The following is a 22,011-nucleotide window of genomic DNA, read 5'->3' as shown; positions in this document are numbered from 1 at the left end:
CACCCGTGAAAGCAGGCCCAGACGCACAATGCCTTTTGTCATGTGGAACAGGGTGTGGATGCCGGACGTGGCCTAAGGTTAGGACATGCGCCCACCCAACAGAGCATCCCTAGAGGACTTGCAGCCAACCACAAGCCCGATGATTTATTCCTTGTTTTTTCACAAATTTCTTGAAACTCTCGATTTCACGCTTGCAATTTTTGAATTTTTCAATGGCCTTGTCCTGAATGACAGCGTTTTATTGTTATACTCTAATGACTGACATTTCCTACATAGTCCAACCGTCTACCTTGCTTAAAGTACTGCCTTAAATGTGTATTCATGTTCTTCGTCCGTCAAATTTGCAAATTCTCAGAAACTTGCAAGCCCAGGAAAATGACACCTGGTTCCAAATACAAAATCGCAGTCCTGTGGTCTCAAATGCTTTGGAATTCACAACTTACGTTCACTAAATACGTATTTCTGATAGTTTTGCGCTTCTTTCCAAGCTTGAAGGAACAGAGTATTATCCAAGTTTTGCGTGTGAATATTCAAATTGATACGCAACTGCAAAAGGTTGTGTGAAGATTTCGTGGTATCTAATCAGATAAACCTGGAGAATTAGGGAAACTTTGTACAAGGAACCAGTCAAGAGAAGTGTTACGTTAGTCTGCATACCGCAATGAATGATGTTCCAATGGACAGCCACGGTGTGAAGGGCAATCGTTCACTCTTGTTTTTTATACATAACTATATATAAAATTATATAACTATTAGACATCCTTTGGTCAATCATCGAATCCTAACACTGTACTTAGTCTCACCGCTGGGTGTGCTGCGGACAAACCTTGTCCAGGTCATGAGTAATGGTTTTCTCCGCCAATCTAAATGCAGTCCGGCAGCAGGGTGCAGTCTGGTGCAGCACCCTATCCAACACTACTGTCACTTGCTGTTATTGTGCTGTCAAGTGTGAGGTCATGAGTTTGCAAGGATAAGTTATGATTCTGCAGTTATATCATAAGGCACCACAAAAATGTTCTCTATGAGGGTCAAGAAAAATTGCCACTGGTGGCCCAGAAATTGGCTGCCAACCCTATAATAATCAGATCTTTTAAAACCATCAAATGTTTCCGGACAGGCTCTGAAATGGCCACCAGAGCAAAAACAAGGCTCAGTTCAAATAGCTATGATTTTTCTTCTTTTCAAATTGTGTGGAAAATACTGAACAAATCTGCACTAAACTAGGCACACCATCTCCTGGTTGAAGTTTCTTTATAGCATGTCAATAGTTGCTGCTGTAGCAGAGAGCACACCATTACTTTAGCAATTTTAACATGGGTGCAACTTTTGACACCATTCCCCTCTGACGTCTCAAGCTTTCATTCACTGGTGATTCTGCATGAAACTTTCCTGGAGCAATGTTATGCACACAGGTGCCTTTTAACGTGTAGTGCTTCACACGGATGCTTCAAATGGGCCCAAAGGTATTGGTAAGGGGCAAAAACAATCTTTCGATGTAAATTGCGACTGAAACACAACTACTGAGACATTAATGCGAACCTGCACGGGCGCACACACACATAAATATAGACACATGTGTGCACATTTTGTAATTACTATTGACTTAAGCAATTTAATAGTTATCACTAAAGAATGCTGTGATTAAAATTATTAGCCTTAGTCAATTTGAGGGGCAATTGAAATTCCCAATACTCTTACCAGAAATATTAGCAAACAGAATGACTTCTGTTTCTAATCTCAAAATATCTGTAAATCCCAAAACTTGAAAAGTTGCAAAAACAAAAAATGCTTGAAGTTACGATAACAACTGCCTCATAAAATGGGCGCCTGAAGCTTTGGCACAATTTAGAAGGCGTAGTCCATGAAATACAGCAATGAAACTGGCGTCACACCAGAAACAGCCTCTTCCAACGTGAGGTCAGACCAGTCCAACGTGCTGGGCACCAGCCACTCTCGCAACAGTTCAGGCAGAACCTCTGCAAAAGGGGTGAAAAAAACTTGGCTGCAGATGAAAAGTTTTATGTGGCGCTAATCACACAAACATGCTTCCTAGGTAACCCAGAACAACCCAGGGAGCGGCACATACAGCTTGCCACCCCGTCTTAAATAACATCCTAATTTTGGGTCACTGTATATACGTTGTCTTTCTTCAGAAAAGTAAACCGATCAACACATGGTCATCCCAGTTCAGTGTACTTATTCGCTAGGGTTGTTCACAAAATGTAATTACAAATTCACACAAAAGAGTAGTACTTATTTTTTAAATTCCAAGACAATTTTTTTTTTTAAAACATACTTTGTTAGGTCGAAATGAAAATGTCCTGATATTAGCGTGGTAAGTGAATTTAGTCAGTGCTCATACAGAAGATTGTGTAGCATGTATCGCAATGGAGTCCAGGTAGCACCAGCCGGACAGACACAGAGCGGGATGCTATGTACTGCATAGATACACTGACGCTACTCAGGGTCATTCCACAACACTGAGTGCATTATCACACTACGAGTACAATCATCTTAAGAACATTCTGGGTACACAACTAAACAGACGTGCATTGAAGTGGGCAAGCATGTAACCTATAGCATACACAACACTGTCCAAGCACACTCTTTGACCTCCCAACCCCACAGAGCACGCAGCATGGCTTAGTCTAGTACACTGGCTGTGACCATGCCGCCCCGCGTCTAGTGTGTGGAGTCCGCTTCCCACACGACATGGCTTCTGCTAGTGTGCTGGTTGTAACAATGCAGCCCATGTGTCTAATGTGTGGAGTCCGCTTCCCACACGGTATGGCTTGGTCTAGTGCGCCAGTTATGACAATGCAGCCCATGTGTCTAGTGTGTGGAGTCCGCTTCCCACACGGCATGGCTTAGTCTAGTGCGCCGGTTATGACAAAGCAGCCCATGCATCTATTGTGTGGAGCCTGCTTCCCACACGGCATGGCTAAGTCAAGAATGCCGGTTATGACAATGCAGCCCATGTGTCTAGTGTGTGCAATCCGCTTTCCACATGGCATGGCTTAGTCTAGTACGCCGGCTATGACAGTGCGGCCCATGAATCTAATGTGTGGAGTCCGCTTCCCACACAGCATGGTTTAGTCTAGCGCACCGGCTATGAAAATCCAGCTCATGCGTCTAGTGTGTGAGTCCGATTCCCACACAGTACATGGCATGGCTTTGTGTAGTATGCCGGCTGTGACAGTGCAGCACATGACTCTAGTGTGTGGAGTCCGCAAAGTCAAGTACAAAGTTAAGGAAGCTTTGAATTTTCTTTTTTTGTGTGGAAAGAGACATGCTGGAGTGGGCACTGGCGGATATACTACTGCACAGAGATTACAAAACAAGATGAAAATGCAGGGAATGAGGCAGAATGGGCATCGCAGCGGGATGCATGGGTGGGAACCTCCTCTTTTCCCCCAACCCTCCAGCAGACTACACCTCCCAGCAGCCTCCGCCACTGGGAGTAGACCTGCTCCTCATTTTTACCGCCACAACCGGCTTATAGCCTCCAACCGACTCCAGCATTGTGGGACTGGTTCTCTTTCCCTCCCGCAGACTACACCGCCCAGCAGCCTCGCCACTGGGAGGAGAACTGCTACAAGTTTTTACCGCCACAGCAGGCTTATAGCTTTCAGCCGACTCCCGCATCTCGGGATCCATGTAGGCAACACCCAGGCCAAAAGCCTGGGCCAACCCTCTTTTGCTTATCTCCAGGTAAGTCGCCTCGCCCGCCCCTTCCTCTGCGCCCAGCATTCGCTCCTCTGCCGATCCGTCACAGGTTTTCCTCAGCAGCTAGCTGCCCTCAGTGCTCCCCTCAGCCCCAGGTAGTCTAGGCCTGCAACATGTGCCCCCTCTGTCTGTCTTCCCTGCCTCCAGGCCAGCTTGGCCCCTTCCTGCCCCTCTGCCCCACACTACCCCGATGTCCCTCCTTTCTGACCCCACTAGCCTTGCAGCCCCCCTCTCACCCCTCCTGTCCCATCAGCTGTGCCTGGTAACTCTGCCTGAAGGTCCCCGCAACTCTCCCCCCGAGCATCCTGATTCCCTCCAGCATGGAGCCAGCAGCATGACCACGCAGAGGACTCGCCACACACGCGTCAGGACCACCCCAGTGCCAGGAACCCAACTGAAACAACTTCACCTTAGATGAACTTAGAGCCCTGAATCACAGACACCAGGACAACAACAACTTCCCTGCTTCCCTCACAACCACGGAAAGCTCTTTTTCCAGCAAAAACTGCAGCTTCACCTGTATCTCCAAGGATAACACCCACGTCAATAAGAGACACACGTCGCACACACCCACCTACAAGGACAAAGTCAACAAACCTGGGCAGATCCACTGCCTGGTGAACAACGCACATTCACTGGGAAAACACACTGCAGAAATCTGAGACACCATCACGATCCGAGCCCTGGATGCTGTCTTCATCACAGAGATTTGCTTGAACCCCACATCTGATCCAGACATCGCCGCAGCCACCCCCGACGGATACAAGATAGCACACCAGGACCGATGCAGCAGAATCTGCGGCAGCATCGTCAATCCACAAAGAGAATCTCAAATGCTCTTCTACCACGGATGACACCACCTCCATCATGGAGCACCTCAACTTCCAAATTCAAACTGACAGCAAAACACAGGCATCCTCGCCTACAGACCTCCGGGAGCCCGTCCTGCCTCCTGCAACGCCCACCCCGACTTAGTCGCCCCTCTCAGCATGGACTCTAATCTGTACATCTTCTGGGAGACCTCAACTTCCATCTTGAGACTCCAATGATGCCAACACGGTCGACATCCTAGAAAGTATGGCCAAACTCTGAATTTAACAGCTGGTCACCAACCCCACCCACACCGCAGGACATGCGCTCGGCCCCATCTTCTCAGCCAGCAACAGAGTAAAATACACCAACACCGAGGAGCTCGCCTGGACTGACCACCACTGCACCCACTTCGTCATTAGAACACCCCAAACACCACCGAGTCACGGCAAAGCTGGGCAAAGATATGAGAACAACGATGGACGAACGCCCTCAACTCCTGCCTACCCACCACCACCAGACACCGAAAAAGTGGCAGACAACTTTGCAAACTGGATGACGGCATGAGCTCACAAAGCCAGACCAAAGAAACTCGCATACCCGAAGAAACAAACTTGGCACCCCAACAGGTTCACGGCAGAGCAGAAAAACCATAAACGTGGCTGCAGACAGAAGAAAAGAAGATGGCGCGCCAACAAGATCTTCAAGGACCAAAAACCCTTCAAAGATGCCCTCAATTGATACCACCACCTCTTGATGAGCACCAAGAAGACAGCCCTAGCCACCGGCATCAAGGACAGCAACAACAGCAAGGAACTCTACCAACATAGTCGAGGAGTTCACTAACCCCATGGCAACCAAAAACTACACCACACCGTCGCAAGTTCTCTGCGCCACCCTCTCAGATTTTTTCCACAACAAAAGCAACACCATCTACCAAGACTTTGCCTCCCCACCCAGCCACCGAGGACACCATCAACCGCATCTCGCCGACTGACACACACCCACACCAGCTCACCTCATGGAACACCCTCACTGAGAAGGAGATGGCATCCATCATGAGATCCAGCCACTCCGGAACCCAGCAGACCCCTACCCACACCATACCTTCAACCCTGACAATCAAACCATCAGCAAACAACTCACCAAGGTCTTCAACTATTACCACGGCCTGCTTTCACCAGAAATGGAAGCATGCCGACGTGAAGCCACTGCTGAAGCCATCTGCAGACCCAGGAGAACCGAAGAACTACCAACCTATCTCCCTGCTCCCTTTCCCAGCCAAGAAAGCCATCAACATCAAGCTCACCAGACATCTTGAGAACTACAACCTTCTGGACCACTCCCAATCCGGCTTCAGAGCTAACCAGCAGATTAGACTACGACAATTCTCTATACATATGAATCACCGCCCAAATCATGACCAAACTCAAGACCATCCAGAACACAGCAATCAGACTCATCCTCTACCTCCCCAGACGGAAGCACATCACCCTCACCTCAAGAAAATCCACTGGATAGCAGTCACGAAGAGATGCCAGTTAAATCTACTCAACCCTCGCCTACAAAACACTTCTGAATGAAGGACCGGCATACCTCAACAATCAAATGAATTTCCACAGCAGGGGCGGATTGTCCATTAGGGACTTTAGGGCTGCGCTCCCCTGAAAATTATTTCCTTCACATTCCTGTACAAATATTAAATAGATACATTTATTTAGAGATACAATCGTATCTCTCAACAAATCGATTTATTTAAGTCTGGGCTGTCTGTCCAAGGCTGCCTGCCCCACTTCGCTCTGAATCACGAGTCGGAAGCCAGGCAGTAAATCAACTTTCGGAACTGTGAGGCACTATGCAGGGCGTACTGTTCTAAAGCCCTTCTTAAAGAATCATTGCCATTTTGGTCTATGGCAGCATTCTCTATAGGCTAGTGACGCTGTCTGCGTCATGGTGGGGGTGTTGGAGTCTCCATCCCTGCGTGAGAGCAGCTGTCCATCATTCACAGACCTAGATCCCACACTTTCCCATTCCTCACTCATAGGAGTCGATGCAAGCACTGCGCATGTGTGTTTTGGTGCCTTGTCATCAGTAATGGTAAGTGTCAGAATGCTAATCTTCTATAATGCATTTTGTTCTGAGACCCCTCGCCACGCTAACCTCCCCTACTGCGACACCCCAGGCCCTGGCTACACGTCGCTGGGTCCGCTAGAAGTAGAGCTACAGCATTTGTTCCCTGTGAAATAAATGCAAAAGACGAGCAGGCCAGTGTTCTTGTTCCCTTATAAAGTTGATACAAACATCCGAGTCAAGGGCAAAGATGAGATATGGGCTTACAATAGACAGTTATTTGCTGTATTACATTAAAGCTGGCCCAATCTTCATGCCTTTAACAACATTAATGCCCAAAACATGGATTGATTTATGAACAATGAGTGTTATAAATGTTAAGGCAATGCATGTAAGTGATTTAGTTCCTCTCTTATTTCAAGTTTTACTTCATCTTGCCTCCCTCGAGAGTTAGCTATTTAATCATGTTGTGTTTATTTTGGTATTGTTTTCGGTGCATACTTTGAGCTGTGTAGGTGTTCATGAGGGACTTCGACAGCTCTGACGCTGAAGCCAAAGCAAAGGGCCTGTCAGTGGGTTGGCCTCTCTGCAGAGCACACAGAACAATAGTCATGCATTCCAGTTATAATTGCAATTTTGTGAAAGTGTGTGTGAAGGGGGTGCACAGATGGCAACATATTTACAGGGCAAAAGTAAATAAATTGCTTAAATGTGAGTGCAGGGTATGTTTGGAAGTGGAGAAGTGAAGGAGGTGCAAGCAAGTGCATTCAGGGAAGAGTGAAAATTAGGGTGCTAAAGAGGAAAGAGTTGGTTGAAGATGTGCAGATCTTTTTTTTCAATTTTTTAGTCTGGAGGAGGATCCAACCTAGACCCTTGTTTGTCCATTAAGCTTAGCCGTGTTGCTCACTACATAAGTCACACCAAACCTTTACGACCTACCATTTTCAAATGTCACCAGCCACCACTGCCTACCACAAAACTCCAGTCCAAATCCCTCTCCCTAGCAGCCACCCAACGCATCCTCTGGATGAACAGTGGAGGCTGCACCTTCTCCCAAGTGGTAGCTAAGGCCTGGAAAAAAAACCTGCACCTCAGAGCCTCACCATCCCTCCAGCAGTTCAGGAAGGACTTCAAGACCTGAATGTTTGACCAAAAGGGCTACCAGCAGAATAAGCATGGTCCCCCAGCACCTCGAAACCCTCACGGGTGATGCAGCCACTCTTTACAAATCCTAAGTGATTGATCTGAATTAAAGCAGTCGCCCTGAACAGTGCTGCGTTAGCCTGAATGACAAAAACTGACGTGGTGAAATGCGTGTGTGGGGTTACAGCCATCAGAGTAATTAAAATAAACTATGCATAAATGAGATACTGGCAAAGTTTTTAATGTATTTTTTTAAAATAATGAGTAAAGATGTTTTAAAAAGTTCTCTTTTTTAGCACCGTTTTTTCTGGGTTCTAAAATGATTATTGCTTAGATTGTGATACAGAAATATGGCACATAGAGGGAGGCTGCAGGGTGGAGGGGGATTTGATGAGCCATCATGCAATGGCTACACACTGTCTTGGCAGATTGTCTACACAACTCCCCTGGAGCAACAGGTGAGCGACCAGCAGCCATGCACTGTACACTGCCAGCCACGGTTTGTTATCTCGACACTGAAGGTCATCCAGTAGGGATGAGGAATAAAGAATAGCCGTAAGGCTTGCACAGGAGAGGCACACCTATAGTGAATGCTCTTTAGATACACCTCAGGAGACACAGTGTCAGCCTACAGGATTTCACTAGTTACAGGCATCCAGAGTAAAATCTATAAAGGGTCCACCTAGGATAGAGAGGAGAGCAACTCATTGGCATCCATAAAGGACACAAGATCAGCTGGAATGCATGCACACGACAAAGGCATCCAAACAGTCTCTTTTAGGAGTGAGTAGAGTGACCTATGGACATACACAGGAGAAATGCTGCTCTAGTACATCCTGTTTAGAGTCTACCCAACAGGGATAAGGAGCAATCCTCATGCATGCACTGATTACAAACAGCTAGGGAATCAAGATCACTATTTGGTACCGAGGACCCCAAAGAAACAAAACAAAGAAAAATCGAAGTTTCACATTGAGGCTAACGCCCAATGCCCAGACCTTCTCCCCGTTGCCATCAAGAGCTGGCAGCGGGATTTCAGGCTTTGCTTCCCACCCAGGCAGTATCTTGAGCTAAATCAGACCAAGCATCATTTAAGAAGACCGGGGTTTAGGTCCCTGCGGTCAGTCTGTCATAGTCATAGATCCAGCTAAAATAAAACGCACACAATTCCACAACTGGGTGTTTGGAACCCCTGCATTTCTTACATTATTAATTACTGCTTCTTTTCAAAGCCATTTGTTGGTCTTACTCTAAAGTAAAAACACTATTTTACAATGATCTAAGGAAGAGCAAAACAGAAGAAGAAGAAAAAAAAAAGAACAGGAGAGCAAAAATGTGCTTTGTAAACTTCACTAAAAACAGTGATAGTCAATTTGACTCAAAACAGACGGAGTATAAATCTGAAATTGTGGAGAATTTTTCAGAATTGGTTTCTACATGAATAAGATGATTAGTAAATAATAGTTAAAAAGGAGGAAATGAAATATGTAGTCAATTGTAATCATGATAGAGATTAGCATTAAAATCTAAACAAGCAAATACTGGAAGAGCTCGTGGGTTTCACGCGCACACCAGAACCATGCGCACAAAGAGGCAGTGCATACACTGATCTCTAAAACCAGCCCTTCAAGCCCTGCCTGATTACCTGATCGGCTAGTCTGACCCTGACATTGACAAAGTCTTGTGCAATCACACCGTTTTTAAGGACTGGTTAACAAAGGACACAGTTGTTCTCTCCTGGACCAATATTATTTGGATTCAGCACAGATGGTCACCTTCAGCGTCTTCTAAATTCCCAGACACACATCTATAAAGACACACGTCCGTAGCCATCCAGCTGGCCAAGTAGTGCGTAGCAAGATGAATCCCGGAACACATTTAGGAAGGAAGTTATAGAGACTGAAAGGTATCAGGGGAAGGCAATTGAGGTCTAGGGCCGAAAATCGTTCAGAAAAAGGTACTCTATGAAAAGCAACTTTAACAGCAGCAGATGCTTTTTTCAATCTCCCTCAAATTTAATTCTTTCAGATCATCATTTATGTTTTTGATGAAACTCTGGCACTCATCTCTTTAAAGTTCAACATCAACTGAAGGTTGATCCTTTTTTTTTTTTTTTGCAGGCTATAGTTAGCCAGCGTTTCAATGGAGTCGCTGTATTTATAGCTCTCGGAAAGCCAAAATGATATTGATCTCAATCTGTCAAGGAGAGTTAATCTGCATTCGTCTGCACAGCCAACAAGCTAAGGAAAGCGCCGAAGGAGCCCATCATCACAGAGCTCGTGGTAGGGATTGTGGATGAAAGACAGGCCACGCTTCTGTACGCTGGATGTATACAGCTGGCTGCGGGCTATTTGTTAAATCTAAACCACTACTCCCAGTAGGTCCTCTGCGTCTAAGCTATTTATGCTCCCAGATAAAACAGCGTGTAGATCTTACTTGGAAGCCATGTCTTTTTAACAAGGGCTTTGCACCGCTGCAGGGTGACAGGGTGGGCGGCACCGAGTTGGGGTTGCGAGCACAGGGAGCCCGCCCCAGGCGACCGCTGAGCCTCCACGAATCTAGTTACTTCAGGTCTTCCAAGCTTTCACCACCTGGGAATTTGCCTGGCTTCAGAACGTCTTTCATACCAAAGACATGCACGCAGTGGATTGAGCAGGAAGAGATACTTTAGCAGCACCAAAGGCAGAACAACAAAGCACAAAGGAAGTCTAGTTTCAAAATCTACTATGTTTGAGGCGTTAGCAGCAGCATCTGAAAAGTGCCAGCTAAAACCTTTATCTCAGCAACACTCGGGCAGCATTTCATGTTGTTGAACAGCCAGTTCTTCAAAACACAAAAATTCAGCCGCCTAGTATCTTGAATAAAACAAAAATTGAATCTCAACTTTTCGTCTTCTGGATATCAAAACAAATGTAGCACATCCTTGGATTAGTAGGCCAACCAAGTTCCACACATAGAACGTTTCAAGCGGAGTACCTTAGGAACACAAAAAAGTATTCGGCAGATAAGTCCAACACTGCTTGTCCACTTGGAATGCTGATATCGCCCTATTCCCAATCTTTGTCCGGGATATAACCTCACCGACCTCGGGAGGTCATGTTATATGGCCTCATTCGCAGATACCTTCTCTCCTACTGCCTGACTTTTTTGTGCCTTAAAGCAACACCTATTTCCTTGCTCATGCTTCAAATTCCCTCTGCTCTCTACAGACAAACTTAACTATCCAGTACAAGTAAGGGTAGACCGCTTTCTGTGTTCTTGCCAGCTCACACTTTCATTCATCCTACCTTGAAAGTGTGAAAACTCGAAGAACACTTTCATCCCTCCTCTGCTTTCACATTTTTTTCCATGGAGGTGCTTTTCTCTTTTCACCCTTCCTCATGTTATTTAACCCTTTTGTTGCAGTGTCAGAATAGGATAACTTCAGACAATGAGGTTCCAAGATGACGTTTAATGGAGTACCCACACAACAGAAATCACTTATTTTTGATATTTTTTATTGTTATATGCTTACAACATTGCTGATTACAAACGACACTTGTAATTTCAGATCATACATTGAGACATCATCATTATATCAGTTTAGAATGCTTGACCCACCTGAAAAATAGTACTGAGCAACCAATGAGAGAAAATAGAACATTGAGGGTCATAATTACATAACCTTTCACTAACAGTATAATAAGATGGGATACCTAAGTCTACAATATGTAACATTCTAATAAGTATGAGATAGCCAAGTCTACAATATGAAATAACTAAGTCAACATCACGGGGCAAAAAAGTTAATAAAAATGCCCCAAGAGTAACACAGTTCTAACCCTCTTTGTTCCAACTATCATCTAGCCAAATAAAGTTCATATGTGAATGGCGCAGCACTGCATGCAGGTTTCTTATCGATTTGAACAGTTATAAAATATCAGACTATATTAATACAAAAGCCGCATGCATGTGGTAAAACTATAAAGAACTGCACCATTACTATCAAAACAAGCAAAATACAAGCGCAACACATGAAATGGCACCAAATTTAAGGCACAGGTCTTTGGATGTTTAGTTATAGAGCAAAGGAATAACAAAATGTGCATTTACTAATGTAGTAAGTGCTGCTTCTTCCTGTAGTTGCATAAATAGGGGTTAGACATAAGCGCATGGCGAAGCAGTGTATGCCTTCTGCAAGTTGTAAATAAAAGGCTTGCAACATGCCAGGATGAACCTATTGAACATTAGGAGGAACTTGGAGCAATCCCTGTCCCTCCAACATATGAAAAACTACAAGATATATTGAGCAGGCCATCAATCAATGCCCGGCGAAAGGCAGCTGGTTCACGCCTCTACCCCTGTAACAGTGGCCAGTGCAGGTCAGATGATGAACAATTTCTGGCTTCAATCTGTACCACACAAGTCCCCACCCTCCACCGCTAACTTGACAACTGTGCTCAATGCTCATGAAGGATCCTGGCTTGCCCTTTGCCTTCAGGACCCAACATTACTCAGAAGGGACTCGGCGCCTTTCCCAAAAGTTACGGTTTATGAATGGTCTGAAGGACCAACACGGAGTTAAAGGGACTTTGAAGCATGTTCAAGCCACAACTGGGTACAAAGTAGGTAAAGCATTATCACTGCATGCCAAACTGGACTGGAAACATCCCCACTGTCACGAGAACAAATCTTTGGTCAAAGTCCATCCTTAGCAGCCCTAGTTGGGGGTGATGCATGTATATGCGATTTTCTAAGGATCCTTTTAGGATGCATTTGATTTTGGATACAACTGTGTTCACCTCAACTTCATTTCCTAGGTTTGTCTATGAAACTAACATGCATTTTGTTTACTCTCTATAATGCAACTTTGCGGCCAATGGGCATATTCTGTATAGTCATTTGGTCTCGTTCTTTCCACTACTCACGGGGTATCCGATTCGAAGTATGGCTTTAGCAAGCCTGGCTGCGCGTCACCAAGCAGAGAAACATTAATTGCCCCATTTAGATTCTCATTTGGAGCCTATTGTACCGGTTTGATGCAGAAATGATAGACTGTGGTGGAGGCCACATTCAAAACATTCACGCTGACATTCAAGATTGCCAACCCCTATTCGCCAAAACTAAGACAGAATGATGGTACGCCCTTTTCTGCCCTGGCACACTCACCGTTCGCCTCAACCAGTGAACAAATATGAAGTAAAGTGAATTTAATTCCATTGTGCGCTTGTTTCATACTATTTGGCTTTGAGAGCTTATGTATTGTACCATTCTACCACGGAACATATGGCTAGGCCCATAACATGCATCTATACCAGCAATTATTTAATTTTTGCTAACAATGAAAAGGGAATCCTGTTGCATACTGAATGAGATAAAAGGTGTTAGGGCCCACTTTTGGAGTTTCGATCCAAGTAGTAACATTAACAAAGAAAAAGAACCTCACACGCATGAGGACCACAAGACTGGTTCGATGGACCTGGACAAGCCAGCGAGTGGCGACAGCATGGTGGAGTACGGAATCCACGCAGGGCAGAGGGATATTGTGTGTGCGTTTGAAATACATGTGAGATGGAGTGGACCACCGCATTCTACTGTCACTCACCAACACCCCACACATCCCATGAAACATTAGGACAGGACACCCTTCACATTATTGCTCACATTCCATTTGTTTGCCTCTGTGTTCTCGAGCAAGGCAGACACCGTGCAAACATTTCCCAACTTCTACTCATTACGTCTGCAAGGTGGAGCACAGAACAACCACAGAAGCTCAATTTACTGCTTGAACTCTCGCCATTAGATGCTCGGCTTGTTGGAATGATAGCATGCACGCATTGTGTCGAAATTTCCGTTTGACCAGCTACAAGACGATTAACCTACAGTCTCATCTGCCTCAAAGTCATTTCCACAAAAACTCAAATAGGGCAAGTAAAGTGATTGATTAATTTTGGGCAAACATAATAATGAATCGTATTGTAACTACAGTATTCAAAAGCAGAGTGCATCGCAAATGCATTACCTAGGCAATAATAGGCCAAAAATACATATCCACCGGAATGAAGGCACCAGATCTTCGATATCACAAGCTCCTGAAGCCCGACACAAAGTCAATTTCTGCCTCCACGTGATCAAATGGCATTAAAAACATTCATCAAAGGATTATCCGAACTGTTTGTGGCTATAGATAAAAGGTTCTGGGGTTAATTAAAATGCCTTGCTGTCACTTCTGTTAATTAAAAGAGCACCTGTAGGATCGAAAGGGCATGCAGGCGGGGGCAACATCACTGGCTATAATTATGCCAGACTAAGAGAGGCAAAGTTTAAGTATGCTAGCCATATTGACGTGCATGTAGGGACACGGAAATGATAATCTGTGGGTAACCACCAACCGGTGATTTTAATAGACCACTCACATCAGTTAATCCAAGCCTCTCTCTGGTGACTTAGCACGGACAACATGAAGGGCAGATCCGACGGGAGCAGTGAGAAGGAAAGTGAATGAGAGACGGGGAAGAAAGACAGTGTATGTAGGCATGTGTGAAGTGGCTTGCCAAGTTGTACTTCTATCTTATGAGAACTTACCTTCTACCACTCACCTGTTCTCCTCTATTACAACCTTATAGCCCACCATAGCAGACAATACCAGCCAATAAAGTTCCGCTCCAACGTTTAAGGCCCGAACCGAAGGTAAGGGCCTTTAACAAGGGAGTGGGCCTTTAATGGTCGGTATAGCCCGGTTACGGTGGGCTGTAAGGCTATTAGAACATCCAGTCATTAGAGGGCAGAATGATCCAACAAATAAAACAAAGGCCTCAGTGACCTCGAGGAGATTCCAATCCATGAGACCTTTGTTCACAGCAATAGCAATAGCAAATATTGGAATGTTGGAGCTCCGGGCTTTAGAAGCTCGGAGCCCTCCATTTTGTTCAAAGGAGTTCCCAACATTCCAATGTTCTATTATATTTTAGTTCACATGGCCACCAAATTAAAGGAACTGCTTATAATAGGTGATTTTAATGTATGTTTGAGAACAATACGGTGGCCTAGGCTAAAATGCTTTTGGAGCACAGGGATGCTTTATTCTGAGTTAATTGGTGAAGGGGCCTTCAAATAAAGTTTACACATTAGGTTTAATTACTGGAAGATTCTTATCACGTGGTCAAAATTAATAGATTTTTTTATTTTTATATTGTGGCTTTCAAGGTTAATTTCCTAAAATCCAGTGCCTCAGGGACAATGAAGACCTAAGACTGGGAAAAGATTACTAACTCCGGGCAAGTCAGTACCAATCTAGGTCTCATCAAATAGTAGTACCAATGAATCTAGTGGATGAGTATGGAATTTTCCTCAGTTTTTTTTTTCCTCAGGCATTATTGACCACCATTTGGTGGCATTTCCGTCCCCTCATGATGTCAGACGTGCACCCCTGGAAGCTTCTGTGTATGGTTGCGATATTCAGATTCTTGTTTCCCCTTTGGCAACATTTTGTCTATGTCTTTTGGGGCTTTCTGCATGTAAAAGTAGATCCTCCATAGTTTGTGTGTCAGACACTTTATTTCCAGGGACTGTTGCATGTGAATCCCGAAAATGCTTCAAGCTGCAAAGCTACTATAGGCAAGTAACCAGTCCTTTTCTGGATTCACATGCTGTGCATACATTTTGTAGCAGTTTCCTTATCCTTATGGAAGCTGGATTAAATTTGTTTGTGCTCCTAAACGGGTACTTTAATACCTTTTGTCCCACCTGTGCCTCTATTGACTTGAATATTCTCATAATATTGTTTTGTGAAGATAGTTATGGACGACCAAGTAGCTGCCATACATATATATTTTTAAAGGAAAAGTTTGATAAAAATGGTGAGTGTTGACCTCTTTATCTTCTTGATATGGGCTCCGAGTTTCTCTTCTAGCTTTAGCCCCGCTTTTGTGTTCAATTTCTGGATTGTCTGTCCTATCCATGGCGCAATGGTTCCCTTAATGAGCCCCTGCTTACTTGTGCAAAGGAAATAAAGAACTGGCTTCCTTTCCAGATTTGTTAAGTTCTTTACAAGTCGGGCATAAATGCTCTGCAAACGTCCATCAAGTTACAATTTTTTTACACATGTGCCTTGGACTGTTGGAAGAATCCTGGCAGTTGTATGGGTTGTTAACACTGAAATGCGAGATAACCTTGGGATGGAACTGTGGGTTTGTTTGCAAGACCACTCAGTCTTTCTGGATTTCCATTTAAGGTTCCTGTGTCAGGAGGGATTGTAGCTGGCTGACCCTTGATAGTGATGTGATTGCTATTAAGAACACTGTTTTAGTGTTAAAACTTTTTGTCTTGCTTTAAGCATTAGCAAAGGATTCCTTCAATGGGTGTCAACACCAAGTTTAGAATTTATATGGGCAAGGGGGCTGATCTTGGAGATGCTATACTCTTTTCACATTCTAGGAATCTCTTATTGACTGGTGAGTTGAAGAAACGTCTACCCATGTGCCCCCTTGTGTATGCCACTTTGGCTGATAGATGAACCTTAAGCGATGTGTACTTGAGATGTTCACCTAGACAGTGTTATTTGCTCTACTGTCAAGGAGGCCTTCCTTGTTTTACAAGTGGACATTTCTCTTACATTTTGGAGCATAGTATCTTCTTGTAGTATGTCTCTGGCTTCCCTCAGCACATTCATTGTCATCTCTGAGAGCTTTCTCGATGGCCGAATTAGGAAGAGGCTGGCTGGTCCTGGGCGACAGACCTGTCCCCTTTGCACTGACTGTAGGTCGTGTAAGGCTGGTGACCCTATTATTTGCACCTGAGAAATCTCCATCAGTTCTGAGAAAACAGGTTTGCCTTGCCTATTACAGTGTTAAGATTAGCGTCATGGGAGACTGCTTGCACTCAGGTGACTGGGTGATATCAGTAGCAGCGGGGAAAAAAGCATATGTAAATTTACCTGACCACTATCACTAGGGCATTCCACTGGGACAGATGGTGTGGGTACCTGGACACAAATGTTTGGCACTTTGTGTTTTCTGAGGTTGTATAAAAGTCATATTCTGGTGTGTCCCATTCTTGAAAACTCAGTCCCAATATTTCTTGTTTTATTTCCCATTCGTGCAAGACGCTCGCTTGTCTGATTAGTCTGCCTACCTCACATTTTGTATATGTGGCAGGTGTATGGTTACGAGGATTATGTCGATCTGGGTGGCCCATTTCCAAATGTTCAGGGTTAATTTGTCAGAATTTGTGAACTTGTCCCTTGCTTGTTGAAGTAAAACACTGTGGTTGTGTTGTTGATTTAGAGTTGTACTGCCTTCCTTTTTACTTGTGCCTGAAAATCTTTTAGTGCCAGCAAAACAATCCAACACATTTATGTGCTGAATTGTTTCCCTTGGGTTCCACAGACCCAGGATGGTCAGGTTTCCCATGTGATCTTCTCAAGCCATATAGGAACCATCTGTGGTAATGGTCTCTGAAGGAGTTTTTTCAAATGAAAGGCCTGCCTACTTTGTTATTGCTCATGTTCCACCATGCTATTTCCTTCTTTACATTAACAACTACACGATCCTCCAACTTCCTGTTGCCCGAGACCATTGATTCCTTATCTATGTGGAGTCTTGCACGGGGGATTAGTGAGTGCATGAGGCCCTCATGTCCATCAGTTTCCAACAGTCCTTGCTGTCCAAGATTGGCCGTTCTGGTAATGGCAGGTTTGCTTTGTTAATGGCAGGAACCTTTTGTTTGTGGGGAATCTATGGTGTCCTTGAAATTAACTCTTGCCCCTAGAAATGCCTTTTCTTTCTCCAGTATTGGGTAGAAGGTTTCTGATTTATCTGAAAACGACAGACTGCATAGGGTATGCATGACAGTTTTAAGTTAGTCTTGGCTATGCAACGGCTAATAACTTTTTTTATTATGTATTCTCATGTCTTTCTCCTATGCCTATACTTGTAATTGTAACTGATGTAACTTATGTAACCTGTTACACACTGATCCTCATGTAAAGCGCTCTGATACCTCCGGGTCGGGTCTAGCCAGCGCTATATAAAACTATTCAAATAAATAAATAAGCATTTCTGGCATTGTTTGAATTGTGTTACCTTTACCAGCCAATCATCCAGGTAAGGGGTCTTCAAACTGTGGGGCGGGCCCTCTAGGGTGGCCTCAAGTGATCCAAGTGAGGGTGCCAGGCTCTAGCCAAAAAAAGCAGATTGCTGATAACAGTGCTTTGTTTTAAGCGAGTGGCAGTAAACCTTGCTGTAATGGGCTATCAGTAAAATCTTTTATCATTTATATCCTAGGTGGGAGTAAGTGTCAAAAGCAAAGGGGAGTCAAATATTCTTCAAAACCACCACCCCAATTTCTAATATCTACTATGAATACTTTTACACAGACCAGAATAGTATGTTTGGCAATCATGTATTTAATTGCATCTTTAAAACGGTATGAGAACTCCACTGGAATGTTTAAATAAATCTAGACATATTTAAACACTTCCAATTTAATTGAATTATTGTGAAAAATTCTGAGGGTGGCCCGATGATTTTTCCCCCCCCCGCTGCGCGAAGGGGAGGGCATTAAAAAGTTTGGAGGCCACTGATCTAGGTTGTTGTATGGATGAATCCCCTACCTTCTCAAGTGTGCTGCCACCACAACCAAACTTTTTGTAAACACCTGGGGTACAGACTTTACCACATAGGGAATTATCTTGAACTGATAGTGCACCTATATAATAGTGAACCAGAGGAATTACTTGTTCTTGTGCTCCCAGCTAGGGTATGTTTTCCAGGGGAATTCCACAGAAGTCTGCTTGCCGTTTCTGTGGTGCCCTGTGCGTTTAAGTGGTAGGTGTAGGAGCGAGCCTTGCCCTCCTAAATGATGTGGTTTACCCTCTGTCTGGAGAATTCAGGGAGGTACTGCATCAACTGCTCACTTTCCTCCCACTGGTGATGTCCATATCTATTGAGGAGAGTAATGGAATAGGCTACTCTCCATTGGGTGCCAGGTGCGCTCTCTCTTCTTTGCATGCCATCATCCCCGCTCTCTTGCTTTACTTCTCTGGTGAAGGGCCCGCTGACACTTTGGCATTAGCTCTTTTCTCAACGTTGGCCACCATGACTGAGTCTGCCACTGCTCTGCCTTTTTTGTATACCGGATTTTTTCAAAATTGTTTATATTTTTTATCTCAACCCTTGGCGTGACTGCATTACATAGGGCTGGCTCCCTAAAAGGCCTCCCTACCCTGATCTAAAATACTTGGGTGTAGAGGGAGTTACAGTCTCTTCTTTTGCAACGGCAAAAAACTGTTTCAAGAAGAAATTATGCTTGTGACTGTTCCTCCTCTGGGTCCTTCCCAGATTTATCTGCAGCGCCCTTTGATGGGGAAGTTGTACATGGAAAAGCAGTCAGGGCATGAAAGCCTCGAACGAGAGGGGGAGGCAAAGCTCCTCTCTGATGAATCTGCATCAAGATCCTGCCAATCTCCCTTTGTGCCTTGTCGGTGGTTGAAACTTTCTCCGCTTCATAGCCTCTGTCTTCCACAAATCTTAAGTGGATTTGAAACCCTACTAAGGATTCCTCAAAAACCACTCTTCTTTTGGAGGCTCACCTCTATTTCAACTGTGAGGCATCGATTTCTCCTTGGGTAGTCGACGCCGACGGTGAGTCCCTTCTTTCTTTTCCAAGGCAGGGTATCCAACTTCAGCTCCTTCTCCCTCTTGCAGTCTCAATCGCTTTTTGGCGTTGAACCCATATCGTCTGTAGCAGCAGCATCTTCCACTGCTTCCTGAAGTGGTCCTCACTGATGAAGAGAACTACTGCTCAAAGTTCATGATTTCAAACTTCCTAACCTGCCAACAACACGTGCTATGAACTTAAAGCACTGCTTACAAGCACATCAGAAAGCCTTGCTCAATAAAAGGGAATTAGCTGCAATAAGTAAATGTTTTCTCCGAGGTCAATGTACAGTATTGTTGTCAGATGCAAAACGACAAGCTGGAGTTACTAGCAAGACATAAAACTCTCTTGCCACAACGAGGTCAGATAGCATGCACAACTCCTCATCATGGTACACTGAGTTTTCCAGCAATCGTGAGGATGTAGTCAGGCAGTGTTTGTATACATGTGAAGCTAAACATGCTAAGCAACAATGAATTATTCAGAGAAGCACAATAATGAATTATGTAGGGAGCACAGAATATTCGATCCTGTAAATGCAAAGCCTCATCACCACCATAATAGGTCATTTTTAAAGTATTTTCATGTTCGCATTCACACCTCAACAATAAATCTGCAAATATTAGGCAAATTAATTTTATACCATTTGGTTGCATCACTAAAAGTGTAAAATTACCCTAGACATGAAGTGCCCACGGCATCTGCCACTTTATTAATTATTAAACATACATGAGGTACTGTTTGCATCACGGAAGTCTGCGAATGAAGCGGGGTAGCTAGGACGACCAGCGGCCGGAATAACATTCTAGACTTCTCAGTCTCCCTTATATTTTTTGGTACTTATGATTATACTAGGTGATGAACTCTGCCACTTCACTCAAAATCTTGTTTGCATCGATAAAAAAAAAACCCACAATAATTAGTCCACCCCATCCCTCTTCCCATCTCTTCAGCCCGTTGGTTTGAAGAGGACCCATTGTCCCATAGGCGTGCTTACGCTTCTTGAGAGCATGGCGCTCTCGAACGCATGGCATTTTATGTTATTCAAAAATATAGAGTAAATTTGCCAGGGCATGTTATTTATTTCAAAAAGCAGCCAATTAATTTGTTTTCATGCCTTTTATACGGCTCTTCACTAGCAAATCAGATGCTCCCGAGGACCTATGAACCGACTGAACTCAGCTCAACAGGCGAACATAATCCCAAAATGTGCTATAACAGGGCATAACAAAAAACAGAAATGTGACCATCCTAAATGGAAGCTTCAAAACCGAGGCAAGTGTGGAATTCAAGTTACATAATAATATATTGTTTGTTTAGTTTAATTTAAAGACAGTAGATTAAAAAGGCTACACATCAAAACAAGGAGAAACAAAACCCACCACCAGAGACTTTTTCTGACTTCCATGCCAAGGACATGGGCGAAGCCACACCGAGAGAAAATGGACCCATCCCAGTTTCATCTAAAGCACCATCACTTCTGTCACTTTTGTGCACTTGATGAACTCTTTGACCCTGAGCGCCATCACAGTTTAAGAGCCCTAAGGGACCCCCGCATGCGAAACGGTATTGCAAAACAGCCCAACGTCCATAAAACTAACTAGGTGAAACCAGTCTTTTCCAACTAAGTTTAACTTATCATATAAGACTCTGTGATCCTTGTAACGTTGAAAAAATCCATAGGAGAACTTTGGCACGTGCCCAAACTCTGACACCTTCACAGAGTATAATGGGCGTCTATAGACAAGTAAAATAGAAAGGTGCTAAAAATCACCTTGTATCGGTGATTTATGAGGAACTATTTCTATTGCTTTAGCGCCAGGAAGCCCTTTCTGGGCAACAGTTTAGTACTCTTATAGGCATCATAACAATTTAACTGATGCTCTCATTGACTTACACTGAAAGACTAAAATGTATTTTTCACTATTTTAACCCGTTGCACCTATTTCGAAGTTTGTATTATTAACACACCTGAACCTATGAATGTTTCTGGCAAAGATTTTACTTAATTAATATTTTAAACTGCCGAGAATTGCACGAATTGATTCCTGTCACTATCAGCACCTCTGCTGCAGTTAGGGGAGGGTTGAATCCTTGGACATTGACCGATGGGGGCTATTAAACCGTTCAATGTTGACGCATCTCACACTTCATGAAACAAACTATGGCACTTTGCTTTAGATCGTTGTTCAGTAGCTACGACGTAATATACCCGCCATAAACGTATACTTTTTGTGAATATACCCATAAATCTCACAAATTCCGTCCATATAACAGGAAAACATACACTCCAGGAGCTATAGATTGCAAGTGAATTTACTGGATTTTGTCAAGGGATATATAGATATATGCACAGCAGTCGCTGAAGTAAATAAGCTGGGAACCCTAGTGGTAGCGTGTTACTATGGTCTAAAACGGGCGTGTTAGTAGGTGAATGAATCCGTAACCATAAGCAACATCATAATAGTTGCTTAACGCCCATTTAAAGTAGGGCTTTGCCAATACAAGATCTTGCTTTGTGTAACCTTAAGGACACCTGTGCCTGACTGACCGTTCTAAATTAGACCTTTAATTAGGTGCGCCCAGCATAGAAGGAACAGTACATGGTATTAGAAAAAAAATGCT

General features: G+C 44.0%; 1 protein-coding gene across 2 annotated transcripts in view; it reads right to left on the bottom strand.

Moving 5' to 3' along the window:
- Positions 1-22,011, bottom strand: part of TSNARE1 (t-SNARE domain containing 1) — a 1,167,042-nt gene that overhangs the window by 951,459 nt on the left and 193,572 nt on the right. The gene's annotated exons all lie outside the window — the stretch shown is intronic.

Source organism: Triturus cristatus, chromosome 5_1, assembly GCF_964204655.1.
Source record: "Triturus cristatus chromosome 5_1, aTriCri1.1, whole genome shotgun sequence".
Taxonomy (NCBI): Eukaryota; Metazoa; Chordata; class Amphibia; order Caudata; family Salamandridae; genus Triturus; species Triturus cristatus.
This window is presented reverse-complemented; position numbering and strand designations above follow the sequence as displayed.